Here is a 17851-nt window from a genome sequence, read left to right as displayed (position 1 = left end):
AAGCAAAGATCACCAGCAGCCAAAATTACAAAGCAAAGGTCCCGATCTATAATGCCAGAATGAACCACAAGCGAAAACAGTTGAGATTATGAGGTCAACTATCTGAATCCATTCTGGCAGTATTAAAGGTTGAACATTACCCAGAGAGATCAATACACGCCGTCTTTTAATGAGATATTAATTAAGAGGCGACTGAACACCAGGACCTTGACTTAACAAGCTCAACGCTCTTATTAAAACCAATTCAATATCATGAAATATTACATCTATCAATCTATCAAGAGCTAGCTTTATCCATTTATTGATTTGCTGAAACAACTCCACGGAGCACCGTATTAAAAACTACACCGTATCCTGCACATACTATCCAGTTTCTTACACATTGAAAATGCACCTATATGGCTACTGTTGACCTCTTGAAAGGACTTTTAGAGCATCTGTGGTCCTAGGAGAGGGACGTCCCCTTGGGCCCCATCACTTTTAGTCTTACTTACATGGCCAGTCTAGAGATCGTGCATTATTTAACTGGCTTTCAGTACACAAACCACAACTGCCTGAGGAAGTGCTTCAGCGGCAGTATCCAAGGAAAGACGACGGCCAAATGAAATGAACCAGACAGTAAATAGTCTATTATTGAGTTCACACTGCTTATACCATAAGGAGGCATCACAAAGAGCAAACCTGCTCAGACCACAATGAACAGAAAGGTGGGAAACGGATTCTGCACACACAGCCCAAATTTACTTATATACACATGCAAACCCTTATAAACACACGTGGCTATTCTTATTACTAACTTCACATTGCCTACAGCGAAGATTTCAGATTCACTTTCATCAAGGGGTAAATAAACCAAACCAGACCTGAAGGGATACGTTGTGAGGGACGCCTTTGAATAAAGTAAAAAGAAATTTGGCTCCAAGATGCTGCCAGTCTGTGACTTCCATTATAAGAGCCCTAAAGCCCTTCTCGATACAAAACAGGCAAGCGAAAAGGAAAAACACAACGGCACCAGTTAATAATACCCTTAACAGCTGGTTTGGCATCAGTGAAACCTACCCTATGCTTAACATAATACATTGTGAGTGTCGTAAAAATGCTGTCTAGGATCAGTTGTAAGGGCCATAGAAAACTCCACAGAGGGTGATGGTAAAGCTGTAGTCTGCAAGCAGATGGCAGATAGCATTGATCGGATCCAAGCCCCGATAAGGCTGAGGGATAGATGCGCTGTCCTGGAAACTACAAAGGAGAGGTGAGTGGAAAGGTCCCCTCCACCCTGTCCCAAAAGAGAAATCCACACCACTTACTGGTATTGACGTACATTAACGGTCCCAGACGTTGTAATTTAAATCTAACAGCATGTATCACTAATAAAGCTAACTGATGTAATGTTCAATATGCATAAGGGGTCAGGGGCCAACCCAAGATGGATGAAGGCTGCAAAAGCTCATTCGAGGGCCCTTGACACTTTCATTCTCAATGGTATGTGGCCTGACAATGATGTCAAAGGTCACACTTGGTATTTCAAGCTCTAGTCGAATAGCTGGACTCCAGGAAGTGGTCAAGACACAGCTGGTTAGCTCGACAGTGGAAAACAGTCAGTCCCAAATGCATACGGATTGTGCTCTCTCCATCACAAACACATGACTTATCTATTCCTAGAATATGGTGCCATGTTATACCATTGAATTATAAACTGCTGAATCATGTTTTCTAGAATACTCCTGGTCATGGTCAAGCTTCATTGGTCACCCCAGGAAAGCTTCTAATCTCACTAACGGCCTCATACTTTGACAGCAAAACAAGAAATACAGCAGTTCAAAACAAAGGTAGGGATGGAATTTTTTCCCTCCTAAACCAGTCGCTAGTTCTTTTATTTTGATGGGCGGTTGAAAAAAAAAAAGAGGGCTGGAAAAACACAAGAAGAATGAGAGCTCATCATTGCTGTCCTGACATCATGAGTGGCACTGATCCTACACTGAGGTTCCCAGCTGAGACCTCCAGTCTGTTGAGGGAGAGGGAAAAGCTGCATCTCCTCTGGATGACGGCCATGACAAACAAAACATGGCCTGACCCTTCAATCTCCAAACACTGCTCAAGCCAAAAAACTATTTATACACACACAATAACTCAGAAAAGGGAAATAATAATGAATTTGATGCAACAGCGCTCTTTGCATTACTAAAATACAACAGAGTAGGCTGCTAATAAGACTGATCAAATATAAAATGGTAGCCTAATCTCTATTCCTGTCGTATTCCTATGGCATGAAGTATCTAAATATCACACGCTTTCTCAGAGGGATAACCATCTGTCAGCCTTTGGCGTACACTTATATAAACGTACATACTAGAAGAAAAGTGAAGGGAGAAACAATTTTATTATCTCTTCCTCTGATCTGATACAGTCGGCTTCAAAACACTTCAGGCCTGACTGCCTTTATTGTGTTAGTTTGACGTCTCCACAGATTTGAGGTGCAGAAAGAGCTGATAATGGATTGGAAGAGTAAATTAAATAACTTGTGTTTTATGATAAACTCAATCAAAAAGATATCATTGTCTGTCCTAGAAGTGATACGGAAGGAAACTATAAAGACAAGTTAGTAGCTAATGAGAATCTAAGAGCCCTCTATTCAAAAGAAGGAAAAATGAAACCGAAAAACTGGCAGCTAAGGCTTATAAATATGAAGGAGAGATGCTTGTGGGCAAAATGATTAATTTATTATTTAATCAATGTATGGGTGGTTGAGGCTAGTTGTCACAAGGGTATAAAGATTCAAACGTCAAGAGTTTTGTATTTGCTTTTAAAAAACCTACTTCAAAACCAATAAAAATATTTAAAAAAAATATTAATTGTCTCCATTTTTTTTTCTAAAACTGTTGGGTAAACACAATTTGGGCACATTGTCACAAGAGGTGTGTTCACAGCACATTTTCTATACATCCATAAGACTTTAAGACATTTGCACACACAGAAATTGACTATCCAAAATAAACCTACCCTAGGTAATATTCACTGTAATAAAAAGTGTAACAACTAGCCTCGGTCACTATAAATGCAATTGTAGCTCGTGACTCTGTAATTGTGACGTAGTAACGCTGCAGACGTTATTTAGTGTGGGGAAAGGCGCCAAAACTGTCTCTGTCTGCACACAGCACCTAATGTCATGTAGAGTGGGCACAGAGGTTTAATGCAGCCCACAGCCCACTCCACACCGGTAGAGAGACTCGGGAGGTGGCTGGCACTGACAAGCTCGAAGGTGAGGATGTCAGGGATATTTAAAACATCCGTCAATCACGGCAAAGGCCGAGTGCGCGGAACATAACGACTCATAGCGATATTAATTCTGACATGGCGCACTTCGTTTCTCACAGTGTCACAGAGGCGAACCGCTCTGACATAAAGTTGGACATTTTCCGCCTACAACGTTGAGATTGATGCTCTAACATCACTTCATAACACAAACTTCATCAAACTACCAGGGACTCTAACTAGTGGATTGTTCTTAGTGAATCAAAAACAAAACGTGACCAATGTGGTAAATTTTCCAAAAGACTCATGCTTTTTAAATCAAATACGCACGTTTTGTTGTACAGTTCTTATTCAGTAGGCTAGCTAATATTAATGAATAGCTATAGCCTAAGTGTTACATCTTAACACATTTATTATGTTCGCTTTAGCACATCTTTGTTCGCTTAGCTATTTAATAGGCTGAATAAGGCTACACCATATATAGTGGAATATATGGAATTTCCATCATTACTAATAAACCATGTCATACTCGGCGCTACTTCAAGAATGGAACTGAAATGGCATCACTGCTTGTGCCCAAAAGGTAGCCTAAGAGTTGCCACTCTCAATAAACACGGAATATGAGTTTATATAAAACACGTAACTTTTGGACAGTCTGCTTATTTCCCCACAATAAAATCTTTCAGCACGGTTACGCGTGCTATAATGCTGACTGGGACATTGAAGTCTTGAGTTTAAACGACCAAATTTCAATAGGCTGAATGTGTAATGATTATTTACCGCGCTTCCTATACAACACCTTTACTTTCAAAATAAACTCTTATCAGTCATATGAAAAACCAAAGCCATATCGAACACTGGAAGGACGCAGAGCAAGATCAAAACATTGACAAATACGTAATATTTCGGCTTACTGCAAGAAAACACGTACTAGTCTATTTTTCTCTTAAAATCATTAATAAAAGCATCATGTTATAATAAAAAGAAATGAAGTAGATCATATCATTCATTCACAACATAAACATAAAAAACACCAACCTTCGACTGTCAAACTGTTGCCCGCCAACCAAAAAAAAAATACAGTCTAGCTATGTCTGCTCCACAAAATAGGTAATTTAACCGTAATAAAAGCCATCTGATAGATCTTTATATGTGGAGGCTATGCTGATAGTAGGCTACATGCGTGAAATTACAATTAGAAAATGGTCTAATCTTAGATTTCTGCCTTTCTCATGCAGCCTAACTGTTGTAACCTACATCCAATGTTCCCGAATCCCCAGCTGAATCAGTCTTGGTGATTTTACAGACAGCCAACCCACATACTGTCACATTGATACTGACAATCCAATAAACCAAATAACTGAACAATTAAGAGGTGTTGGGCAAAGCCTGGTTTATTCAAACATATAAAGCATCCCTCGCTATGCAGTTAATATTATCCCTAAAAGTGTGATATGCAGTGGTAAACTGCGCTATCCAACAAATGCATCGTTCACATTCTGCATATTCTCAGAGAACGCCCCTGTACCCAAATAACCTGCTTACTTGTTTCAGTAAAGCAATTAAACCACAGGGAATCTGACCAAGTTAGTCCTCCACTACTGCTGTTCAATGCAAATATCAGCTTGTTTTATGCGTCAGTTAATAGACACTGAGGTGTCAAACCGCATATAAAATGTCCACATCGCACTCCTCGGCTGTTCCGACGCAATCAAGTATCGATACATTCACAGGGAACGCCGAAGAAAACAGCGCGCGACACGCATCTGATCTAAAAAAAAACTGCATTTCCCCCAAAACAAACTGCATTGAAAAGTCTCGCCTGTGCGTAAAGAACCGAGGTTACTTACTTGTGCTCTTGATACCTTGGTTTATTATCCTCGCCATGCGTAAAATCTCAAACTTGAGTACATTTTCTCGGCAGCAGTGTGTAAAGCTCCGCGTGCACTTTCCGAGTGTGAAGTCTCAGCACGGCATGAATGAGGAGGAATGCAGTCCGCGCGCCCTGATCGAGACGCAGCCTCGTTTTGAGTCTCAGGAACGCGCTGCCAGATACATATATCTCGCGTCGCGGCCAGGCGGCGACATTGAGCGCGCTGGAGCCTGTATTGGCGAAACCTACAGTCTGTAGTCTTGAACACCAGTCCGTTGCACCACCTGTCGATGTATCTAGGCACATTTATTACAATCACAGAGACGATGGTTTGTTTGTCTTTTGTGTATGCCAGCCAAGCATACAATAGTAGAAGATATGAATAAAACAGCATTAGAGGAGTATTGTAGTCAAGGTGAATTGTGACACCAGTTAAACCAATTTGAAATGAGCTAAAATAGTTCATTGTTTCCTATATATTTATCTTATTTATTTTAAATAAAAATGATTAAAATAAATGGAGGCTAGCATAATTACTGTTTTGAACAAGCATAAGTTTCAACAGGATTTTTTTTTTTTTTTACGACATTTGCAAAATAGACATTCATTAGTGCTTTATTTCTAATTTATTGCAGACAAATATGTGAATATTTTATTTTATGAAAGGTATAGGAATTACAAGCTGTACCTTGAAAAAAATGTTACAACACTCCCAGTCTACCCAATATTTTTAGATTTCTACCCATGTATTTTCAGAGACATGTGCTTGCAATAGAAAGTGACATTTTACAGTGCAGACCGACTTAAAATACAGAATATAGAAGAATAAATATAGAAAATATGCTTTCAAACAGAAAACAATTACTCAATTGCAAACTTGATCACTAATAGGGATCTATCATTTAGATTCAAGGATGTAGTCACATCATACATTCGTATCGCTTAATCATGCTCAGTGTGTAAGGCCCTTAAGACATAATAAACAATCATTAAAAACAATACTTAGACATATACTTATATAGTATTATAAACCCTTAGATTACAATGAGGTTAGATTCTTGTTTGACCAGTGGTAGACAAAGACCATCTCATGTTAGAATGTATTTGAACACCCGCTGAGCTTTACAATCCCATTGTCACGTTGGTTAAAGCAGAGGAGGAAGCAGGAGCCATGTACAGCAGTCCTTTATTAAATAAACTCAAAACTTCACAAATACAGACTCAGACTGTACATAGTACAACGTTAAGAACTGACAAAGACTGAACTAGACACGAGGCTTAAATACACAAACAAACCGGAGAGCTAAAAAGATAAGACGAGACACACCTGAACAGAACTAACTAATCAATATGTAACCATAGAAACAAACAGGCCAAGGCGGAGGAAGACTAAACTGAACTAATAAACAGATAACAAGACACCAACAAGAACAGAAATCAAAACAGACTGCCAATGTTACACCCATCATCCTACTGCACACATAACCTTCCTCACAAAGAAACCAAAGCTTCTCTGATAAACACTGTGGATTTATGATCAAACTTGCACACACACTGACAAATTCAGAGCTAGACAGAAGACAGTGCCTGAATGCACAAACAAGGCTGTCAGAAAAGTCAAAACTTCAACTTAAACTTCAGCTGAAATTCTACTCTACCTTTATAACATTTCTTTGCATTGTTGTTTTATGTAGATATAGTTCTTCAGTGATGTGAGGCACATTCCGGTACATTGTCACTGGATGTATGCTTCAATCTATTTCCCCCTTCCATGTAAAGCGATTTGAGTACCCAGAAAAAGCGCTATAAAAATGTAACAAATTATTAATTATTATTATTTACAACAAATAAGAGTGTCTACCCTTATCGACTGATGGTCTTCCCACAAGAAAAGGTTTTGCTAGTAAATGTAAGATGAGAATGTTTATGTTGAGCTGGAATTCAAAGTTTGTTTCTGTCATTGAAATTCTACATTCATTTTAATACATTTTCATTCATTTTTTACTAGAAAAAGCCTTGACAAAGTCTTGTTTGAAAGTTCTGAGATTTGGAAGTTTGAAGGTTTAATGAATTTCACCAAATCAAACTGTATCTTCCAACGTATTTGCAATATGTTGTTTTCATGAAATAGTCAGCACTTTAACTTTTAGGTAGAAGGAAACTTTTTTTAGGATTATCAGTACAACCTTTCATAGATCCTGTTTGTTGTATGCTGGTCTAATTGTGAATAGCATTGATTTTAGTCGTACCTGCCACTATACATCAGAAAATAACAAATGTTCTTGTCAATTTTAAGTCAAACAACTGCTAAGTTGACAATCTTGGCCAGAATAAGCTACTGTATGCATCAGACTTTAAACCAATAGTCAAACGTTTGGCTTGCACGACTAATACCACCACAAAATGTACACCATTGAGTCGTGCTGCTCAAAACTGTCTAGAAATCATTGACAAATTCACAAGATCATACTGAGAGAATGAGAGAAATTGAAGGGCTTCAATTTACAGACTGTCAAGAGTTAAAGAGTTGAACAGGCAGTAATCTGTACATGAGATAGGAGAACAGAGAGCTCCTACAGGTGTTGGTCTGGAGTGAATGTGGTTTCACCGTGTCCAACATGTTCCTGGATCTTTGTTGATCCTGGAACAACATTCCATTTCAATCATTCAATGATTAAATTTGACTAGTTTACAATTTATTTCAAGTTTTGGCTTACAACTAGGTGCTTCTACATCAATGTTATTCCCTTTGATTTTAGGGATAAGTTTTCGAACTGGAATGTTGATCCAGGCAAAATCACAGTGAACGTTGGTCAGGTGTCAGGTGCTTCTAGAGCCAGGTGTAGTGGGATGACTCAGGTCATTCAGTAGTTGGCCTTGCATCTTAAAAACAAAGTGCTCTGACTGAATGTAAGTGTGCCGCTCATCCCTGGGGATGTTTGCAAGGTCACTGTCATTAGGAAAGTCTGACTTAGAATGATTAGGTCTAAAACTTTCTCTCTAACTTCTGGAGTTTTGATAAAGCAGGTGGTGAGTGCAGGGATATTAGTCTTTTTCTCTTTTGTGTATCCCTAACACATTCCCCTGCAAATGAATACAAGAATGCTCCCACTTCCCAGCCGTATCCATACATGTCCAGTATGTGGGCTGTAACAGAGCCTTCCCAGTCACCTATTCGAAACCTTTTAGAGAAACATGACTTCGGAGGCCTGCTGCGATGACTGTTGCTTTTGCAAACACACAGCTGTTAGTTGCCCCCTGCTCTCTGCCTCCAGTTTCACGTCCTGCGGTTCACGGTCGCACATTTCTTCACAGGACATTGTTCCACCAAGAAGCAAAGACTTCCGTACAATACAAGACTGCTTGCGGGGCTCATGGCGTATCTCTCCTGGCCAGTGCCGCCTTGATGTCAGCCATGCATTTCTTTCACATCCACCGCAACACCCAATCATAATTAAAATCTTGTGTGGAAGCGGGAGCAGGGGAAGCTAATTAGGGACAAACACTTTCTTTTTCTCCAGCACAAATCAAAAAGAAGAGAAAGGACTGGCTGCTTCTGCACCCCTGTGATGTGCGGCTGGGGCAAGTAGGAGGAACCGGCGGAAAACGAGTGCATTTTTTCCTCTATTCTTTAACACTTTTTTTTTTTTTTGATCATGTGGAGCATCACAGACACACTTTTCCTTCTTTGCTCACACTGCAGCTCTGTATGAATTAGGTCTGTCTAACTCACTAAATGATTGGTGCGAGGACAGAAAGGAGCAGAGAGCAAAGGAGCGTGTGCGTGGGGACACTGTCTGGTGTCTGCATCCAGAAATAAGCTTCATTTTGTTCCTCCCTGGCTGGGTAATTAAACGTTAGACTAAGTGTGTGTTTGTCTAATGGATGTATGTTACATTTAGGATGTACAGGGCCTTGATGTCCATCTTTACATGTCTTGTAAATAGTGGGAACATTGAGTCATTATGTAAGAGATATAATTTCTTATATAAATAGCTGATTTTATAATTTTTTTTATGTTTCCTGCTCTTCACATCAAAATCAATAATATTGATACGGAAGCCTGGAATAAAGCATGATATGCAACTTGAAGACATGCTGATGATGGTACAATAATATTTGATGAAAAGTCTCAAATTTAGATGGTCAGCATGACCTCGCAATATGATCACACAGAGATTGCACACACTGTGAATGCACAGTGGCTGCATTCGTACAATCAGAGCTTGGGACTGACACACTGTCAGTTTTTGGGATTGACAACCGCATTTACGTACAGGTGTGAGTCTCGAAATGTCCCGTTCAAACAGCAATTTCTCGAGTCGAGCTGTGAGTTCATCTGTCAAATCTTCAGTATTTACCAACAACAACTTTTTTATCTGCTGGAAAGCCGAGCATTTCAGTTGCGCATATAACACAAAACTGATGGAAGCAGCTCTGGTATAGAACAGTGATTGGATATACTGTAAAACCTTTAGATGACACACAGCTCAGATCTCAGTCGCTGTAAGTTACTGAAAGCAAAATACCACACACGAAAACAACAACACACGGTAGACATCCTTTTGTGCAGTGCAGAGCTGCTCTCTTTCACTGTATGACGTGACAGACAACTAGTTGTCCAGTCCATTCTATTCACACAGCACGTTTTCCCAGAATCCGGTTGTGAGTCCTGAAAATGTAGGGGTGTGAGTTCTGTTATAGAATGAGGTTGTCATTCCTGTAAATAACTGAACTGTGCGTGAATGTAACCGTATTAAAGACTCAAATACAGGACGAACAACCTTACTCTGCTGCTGTGTGAACATGGCCTAATAGGTGTGAATCTCAAATTGTCTAGTCTTGTCAATTTTGGGTGAACAATCCCTTTCAAGGAATAGTTCACCCAAAAATGAAAATGATCCCATAATTTATTCAACCTCAAGCCATCCTAGGTCTACATGTCTTTCTTCTTTCAGCAGAACACAATCAGAGATACAGTATATTAAAAAATATGGCTCTTCCCAGCTTTGTAATGGCATTGAATAGTGTCCGTGTTTTTGAATCTCCAAAAAACACATCCATCTATCATAATAGTAATCCAAAATCCAGTGGGTTAATAAATTCCAAGACAAATATCCATATATATAAACTATAATCACTGGCTTCCGGCAATGGCAGTAAGCACGTTAATGAGAGAGTCGAGTTCCGGCGAAAAGGCAACCTCAGACCCGACGTATGACGTAGGTGAGAACTGATGAACACAGAAGCACAGAGGTTTTTTGAAAGTCTAAAACGAGAAGTTTTAAAGAAAAATGTCGGAGGAAGAGGAGATCCGTCCTACGCCGTGTCAGAGGTCACCCTTCCGTCGGAACTCGACTCTCTTGTGAACGCGTACAGTGGTTGATTCTAGTTTATAAAGTCTTGGCATTTGTTACCCCACTGAAATCATATGGATTACTTTTATGATGGATGGATATGCTATTTGAAGCTTTAAAAACTCGGACACTATTCAATGCCATTACAAAGCTGGGAAGAACCAGGATATTATTTAATAAAAACTCTGATTGTATTTGGCTGAAAGAAGAAAATCATATACATCTAGGATGGCTTGAGGGTGAGTTAACTATAGGATCATTTAAATTATTGGATGATTATTCCTTTAAGGGAGTCTAAACTGAACTGTGTGAACATAACTGCCAACTGACTCTAAGCTCCACAACCATATTAACCTCTGCACTTAGATATGATAACAAAGTCAGCAACCTCAGATATTAGTTCATGACTTTTCATATTTGCCTAAAAACACAAGCGAATTCATAATCAAACTTAAGCAGAGAATAAGACTACATATGCTTCTGCCAAAATGGTTGTAATTGCTTGCCCAGTCCTGCCCCCGTAATTGGACAGTGCATCACCCGAATGTCACTCCCTTAGTTTTAATTGCCTTTCACAGTATGCGTGCATCGCCTCCCTGACTAAATATTGCACCCTATACTGGTCCAGTCTGGTTGCCTTTTATTTTATGTATAAGACATTGTTGTCTAACATCCCTAGACACCAATTACTTGCACATATCAGAGCGATCATTAGTCCCGACCGAAGTCAAAGACTGAGGCCTGACACGGTTAGTGTAAAGGGAGTCTCTTTCTCTTTGTGTCTCTTTCCCCCTCCTTCCCTCCTCCCAATCACTTTCATGTGCCAGATCCTGATCTTCTATTTGCGATTCATCACCGGGCCATGAATCGTTCCTAGTGTCTGCAGGAGCTGGCCATCGCTTCCCGTTTCTCTCGGCCATCTATCGACGTAATGCATTGCTTCTTACTGTCACCAAGGCAGCACTTACCAACACCCATCCACTCAGCAACAACCTTGTATTGGTTTCTGACAAACGGAAATGAATTATTGAGTTGTGACAGAGACATTGTTATGCTACAAATACAGAGAGAAGAGGGCTGGATGCATGAAGAATAATAACCGTTTAAGATGCACATACTCAGCAACACATCATCAATCAAATCATCATCCCAGTGGCTGTCAAACATTCGGCTCTATTAAATTATAGAATCGGGTTTGAACCGTGGTGTTTTCATATTTTAGTTTAGATCAGCTGAGAACCACTGAATCTTCTATATTGTACTAAATCTTTTTCTTAGTGAGGTGCGGGAACTTTCAACTTCCTGGCTGTGCATACAGACCTGTGACGTCCCTTTGCTCCTCGCCCGTTTGATAACAAAGGACTCCTACTCATAGGACTACTGTAAGACAAGATAAGAGAAGGTGTCCGTGTTATCAATCCCAACATGCATCAGTGCAGTGGTGTAAATGAATGAGGAGAAAGGAGGGCTGGCGAAGCCCTGGGGGAGCACCCATCCTTGAAAGCAAGTGCGAGAGGAAGAGACAGGAACAGAAAGAAAGGGGGGTAAGAGGAAGTGAGAGAGTCCCATTCCCTGTCAGATCTCTCGACTTTCTTTGTCCTTGCAGTAGTATGTTGTTATTTCTAGAACCTTTTTAAATCAGAATTTTTGACGTGTTTGGAGGAGTGAAACTTTAGCCACAGTGAAACTGCACTTTAGCCAATGAAATAAAGTGATATGGAATACAGGTGATCATAAAATAACAACGTTTAATGATGATTTGACTGGTCATTCATTAGTAAAGCTAAAGTGGCTCATCTCATTCTTCAGCTGTGTTGAGGGTCCGCATCTAGTAGACTTATTCATAGAACAATCACAAATGAGATCTCAATTCATTTTCCTAGACAGAAATAAGAATAAATGGAAGGAAATTTAAAAAAAATTGTTAGTCTCCTGTTCCTCAGACTGGTTTCCTGAGAACAAAAACCATGGTAAACTCACATTTCAGAATTTTCAGTGATGTCTCAAACTGTGCCCTTATTTGCCAAGACAGATTTCAATAATAATGTTTCTCATCATTTCTTCTCAGATATTTCTCCTGAAAAAAGACTCCTTTAATCTTACACGTGTCTCCTATAGAGGTTCAGAAAAGATCTTAATAATTCCTGAAACTGCACTCAGGATATGCCTAGATGTACATCAATATGAACTGAAACATTTCTGACCATTCTCCTGAGAAAAAAAAGACCCCAGAAATCTCATATGCGTCTCATAGAGTTTCAGAAGATATGTCAAACTGTGCACAGATTTACCAAATGGATTTCAATATTTACTTTTCTCATCTAATTATTCCAAGTCTAAATGATCTATGCTATCCACATTCATTTTATTTCTCATTTTCTCATCTTTATCTTTTCTCTTTTTTCTCTTATCTCACTTTTAATGAATTAGGAGAACCCTCTCATGCAATCTTGGTATTTAAATGAAACATTCTATTAAGTTTCCTGAGCTATGAAAGAGCAACTCAATTTTCACCATACATGAACGCATAACAGCAGATCTCAAGATGGTGTGAATTTCCTGTTTGCATGTGCATGACTGCAATCTCTGCCTTAACTTACTGGCCTATCCATATCTCAGATGTGTGCATCTAATAGAGAAACCGAGTGGATCTACAGTAGATGCTGAGTTGATGGAGGGCTTCAGTCAGGTGGCGACCCCCCCTCCCTCTCCTCAGCTGGGGAGACTGACGTTGATGCGCACGGCCTGATTTACTAGGTGTGCTGGCAGTTATCTAAATGCAAAATGATGGCGTAATGGCAGTCACACTCTGTAAACGGCCGGAGAGGGCCCCGCTCTTCTCTCAGCCCCCACATGAGACCCTGCAGCGGGGCATTAGCCCAGCCAAATGTAGCAGAAGTGATATGATCAGACAAAATATGGGGATTATAGCCTGTCAAGGTTGAGGGAGGGAGAGAGGTGGGGTGACAGACAGCGTGGGATGATGGGGAAAAAATGGACGGCTCATAATGTATCTGCTGATAAGAATAGGACAGTTGGGAAAGAAGCAATTGAGGTGTTTGTTGTTGACATTGTGAGAAACTGAGTGGACAAAAACAAACTCGGATGCATGCTGTGAAATAGTAAGTCATCAATTTAGAAGACAATATTCTTACATTACAAGGACAATCCCCTTGGAGCAATCTGGGATTTAAAAAATATTAGTTTAATAATCCATATTTTTGTCTTGTCATGTTTCTTCCATAAAAATAAGATACATTTACTTAAGATATCAAATTTTAGATAATATAGCTTGCATTATCCTTATTTTTCTTCAATGGCAATTTTTGCTTAGTTTTTTAATAAAAAAATCTAACAAAATTTAGTGATGTTTATGAGCCAATATTAAGATTTAAATATTGAAAAAATTGTTATTTTTGTTTTTGTTTACAGAAGCAGTTCACCAGAAAGTATTTCAGACATTAAACTCTCCAAACATCATGTACTTCCAATTTAAGGATTAAAATCTTCAAATGTAATCTTCTGGTTTATACAGCTAATTTACAAAAATCATGTAATTATAATTTTCATGTACTAAAGCTCATTGTACTGTAATACATTATGGGATGTCAGAGATCTGCAGGACATTTGGTCTTTTCTGACAGAGAGGATTAATTAATTCATAGCTAGAGCCACACATCATTCTCAATGTGACAGAGCATAGTTCTCTCCTTCACTGTGTGAAGTCCGACATGTTGCCTCAGTACAACATATCTTGAGGTTGTTTTTGAGCAGTGGAAGGAACAGCTGCTTAAGATACTAAAATCAAATGATCAGTGAGCATTAGAGGTATTTCAGACATGAGAGTGCATAGAGGACATCCAATCGATCAGATTTGAGACTCTTGACACTATTTGCACTTCCTGATTTTGGTCAACATATTTTGTTGGTACTGGAATAACATTCCTGTCCCCATATCCCAACCCCTAAACCTAACCCTACCTATAAGTTATCCCTAAAATCAGAGGGAAATTATGTGAATAACACTGATGTAGAAGCACCTAACCCCGGATGTAAGCCTAAACTTGACATAAACTGTAAACTTGTCCCTCAAATCTGATTGGTTGACTGTAATGTTGCACTTGGTGAAATCAGGTTCTGCTCACCGTTTCACTGTCCGAGATGTTCTATGTAAGTAACAGATTAAAATAAAACAATAAGTAAAAGTGGGATTGGGAAAAGTGGGTGTCTCAATTACTATTTGGCAATATATTTAACATTATTTTACCTGCCCACCTTGCCTAAGTGATGCAAATTGATGTTGTGATGTATATAACTATATAACTGGTTTTCAACTGGTTTTGCTTCAGGACCTAGATTTTACTTTGGACATTGTTAATAAAGAAAATCAAACACTTAAATCAGGGCATGTCAAGCAACCTGTCCATGTTGGCATTTGCCTAATTCGAGGTTCAACTAACTGACAGATGTTCATTTTGAATGGACGGACATCCTTTGATATGGTTTCGATTCCCTTTTTAAATTACTTTAACAATCCTTTTTAAAGTAACCCGCTTATTTTGCTGTCCTAAAAAAAGTTTTATGATTTAAATTTAGCATGGTTTCTTCCTACAGTTTTGTTCTGATAGGGTTATGAACTGTGACCCAATTTTCGTTGTTTGGAAAGAGCTCAATAATCTATACTTACCTGTGTACTTGAATGTTTCATTATTTGTCATGTCTTTTTAACTACCGCCTGAATGACTCAGCAAAGATCAGGCAGCCTCGCTCATGTTGTGTTGTTGTCTTTCTCTCTTTCTCTCTCTCTGTTCTGTTCCCATGGCTTGTGAAGCATTTCAGTTCGTAGAAAGCCACATAAGGCTTCTTATTAACACCCATCCTCCGCTTCCCGACACATCAGCTCCTAAACGAGCCGCGCCATCGTGCACGTTCCTGTAATTCATCTTCCCTTATTCAGCAGACCTTCTCTCTCACATTTTGTCTCTTCTTGCACGTTCAACACATCTTTCTTGCACCTTCCTTGAACAGGGTACAAAATTGGGCCTGAAAAATACTCACAATACCTACAAATATTCTTTCTCAAGAACATAATCCAAATATTAAAATAACTTTTATTTTATATTCAAAGAAAAATCCTGATTGTTTTTGCAACCCTGCCACCATTTTCTTTTTCTTTTCTTTTTTTGCAATAAACATTAAATAAAATCCTTAAATAAAATAAAACTCAATAGGGGCTAGGTATTGAACCAAATAATTGCTTGTTGTAATAAAAAAAAAAAAGTCTAATTTTTCTTCTTTAAAAGCCTTTGGTAACATTACTGAATAGCTTGACAAATGCAGTAAAATATTTGTAAAAATTAAGAAAAATTGAAAGAGTCCAAATGATGAAACTTCCTGGATTCCTTACACTTCCCGTGTTCACGATTTTAAGTAATATTACAATTACTTAACAAGGTGGTGCACATAATGTAGGACATATATAAATTGTTTTTGGACAATTAAATTAATTGAACTTGCAAACAATAATTCAACAGTGTCAAAATGATTACGGAATATATAACATATCTCATGACAAAACATGAGATATGTTCGAGACGTTTTGAGCCTTAAATGTTTTAAAAACGTAATGAGACCAAAGAATACTGTATTCATGAAAAGTGCTTCTTACCTTTTCCTTGTCACACTGCATCTCTTCCTGTTCCTCCCTCTTCCGCTCTCTTCATCTTTTCCCTCTTTTTACTGGTAATCTGACTTGCACTTTATTTATTATCGGCTGGTCATTAACCGCTTCCTCTCATCTTTTATTTTATAATGCTCTTCACGCCCACTTTCATTTTACTCTCTCTCTCTTTGACATCCTCCCACGCAACACCTTTCATTTTCTTCTCTTTTCTTCCATTTTACAGGGACAGAGCAGGAGCAAGGTTACAGCGACAAAGGCCGTAAAGGTTTGTGCACTGTGTTCACGATGACTAACATGAGCGTATGCCCACACAGAATCGGCGTGGATGAGAGTGTTTCAGTTTGGTAGGGATGGGGGATGCAATGGTGTCTGTGTAGGGTTATGGAGAGTTGTCCTGCCAGAGGGGAAGAGCAGTGGCCTGTGTCTGTTAGCATTTCGCTTCACTTCTCCCTGTGTTAGCCTCACTCGACCTTCTCAAGCTGCCTTCACCTCCTCTTGAACCTCTCACAGTGAAGAGCGGAAATATTGAGAAAAATAATGCTGAAAACAAAGGACTTTTCCATCAGAAGCGTCAATGAAATAACACGCAAGCTTCTGCTGCCAGCAACCCAGCTAGCAAAAATATGTTCAAAGATGTTTCGCTAATAAGTTATGAAAGCATTATTTCTGCATGTTCTCTGAACATTCAAAAAGTCCAGTTTAATTTAATTTACAAATTTATTTATTAAAAATAAATAAAAAATGGGTTAGAATGAGCTGTGTTACAGCCATGGGTGTTACAGCCTGTGTAAGTTAGTTTCTTTCCCTGTTTTTGTAGTTTCAAATGGATGAATAAATCAAGCAATCAATGGCATCTATGCAGATTTGAAGCGCAAACAATATAGTTCATTTGAGACATGAACATTGACAACCATAGAATGCTTCCTGGATGGTGAGTGACAAGGCAATCATATGCATTTCTCATTCGCAAGCAATGCCTCGCTGGGTGTTATTAATTGAAATGCAATTGCTGGAGAGAAAATGAGTCGGAAAGAGAGGACTGCTCCTATCAAGTCCACATCACAGCGTACTAAATCCAGCCACTGCCTGCGCAAGACTGATACAAACAATGGCTCGCCTCCAAAAAGAAAGACTTTAGACGCACAGAACACAAATTTGAATGAATGAGCGTAGAGGAGAGATTCATTTGAGCTTTGATTCCACGGCTGCGCTGGGAAACGACAGTTCTGAACTGTGCAATCATGAACTGTGATTTCACAATTGTTGGCTCTCGCCACGGCGCAGGTTTATGTACTCCCAGAGTTCCCCAAGAGAGACAGAGATGGAGAGAGATGGAACGAGCTGAAACAACACTGCCACAGTTCATTAGCAGACACTTTTCTTTGTACAAAAAAATAAGGCCTGAAACTTAAATAACAAACTGATTTTTTCTTTTTTTTTTTCAACAAATGGTCAGTAAAAGGAGGCGTTTGACCTTCAGAAAAAGCACATTTGTCAAAAGCTTAAGACATCAAACTAAATATTATATGAGCTGTTTTATGTTTGCAGTTGTTGGAACAGGCCTCAAAACAGTTTAACCCTTAAATGCATGAATGCTACAATCATTATTACATATTCTGGTCTTTTGCGACCCGGATCTATATCAAACACAGATGGCTCCCTAACAACTGTAGTATACACCTCTCT

General features: G+C 39.0%; 1 protein-coding gene across 2 annotated transcripts in view; it reads right to left on the bottom strand.

Annotated features, from left to right (window-relative positions):
* plxna1a (plexin A1a) overlaps positions 1-5233 on the bottom strand; it is a 203048-nt gene extending 197815 nt beyond the window's left edge. For both annotated transcript variants that reach the window (XM_081387663.1, XM_081387664.1), the window contains exon 1: positions 5103-5233. The gene's annotated coding sequence lies outside the window, so the exon portion shown is untranslated. The remainder of the gene's footprint in view (positions 1-5102) is intronic.
* Positions 5234-17851: the final 12618 nt, after the last annotated feature.

The sequence above is a fragment of the Scardinius erythrophthalmus genome (genome assembly GCF_964197995.2).
Source record: "Scardinius erythrophthalmus genome assembly, chromosome: 15".
NCBI classification, from domain to species: Eukaryota; Metazoa; Chordata; class Actinopteri; order Cypriniformes; family Leuciscidae; genus Scardinius; species Scardinius erythrophthalmus.
This window is presented reverse-complemented; position numbering and strand designations above follow the sequence as displayed.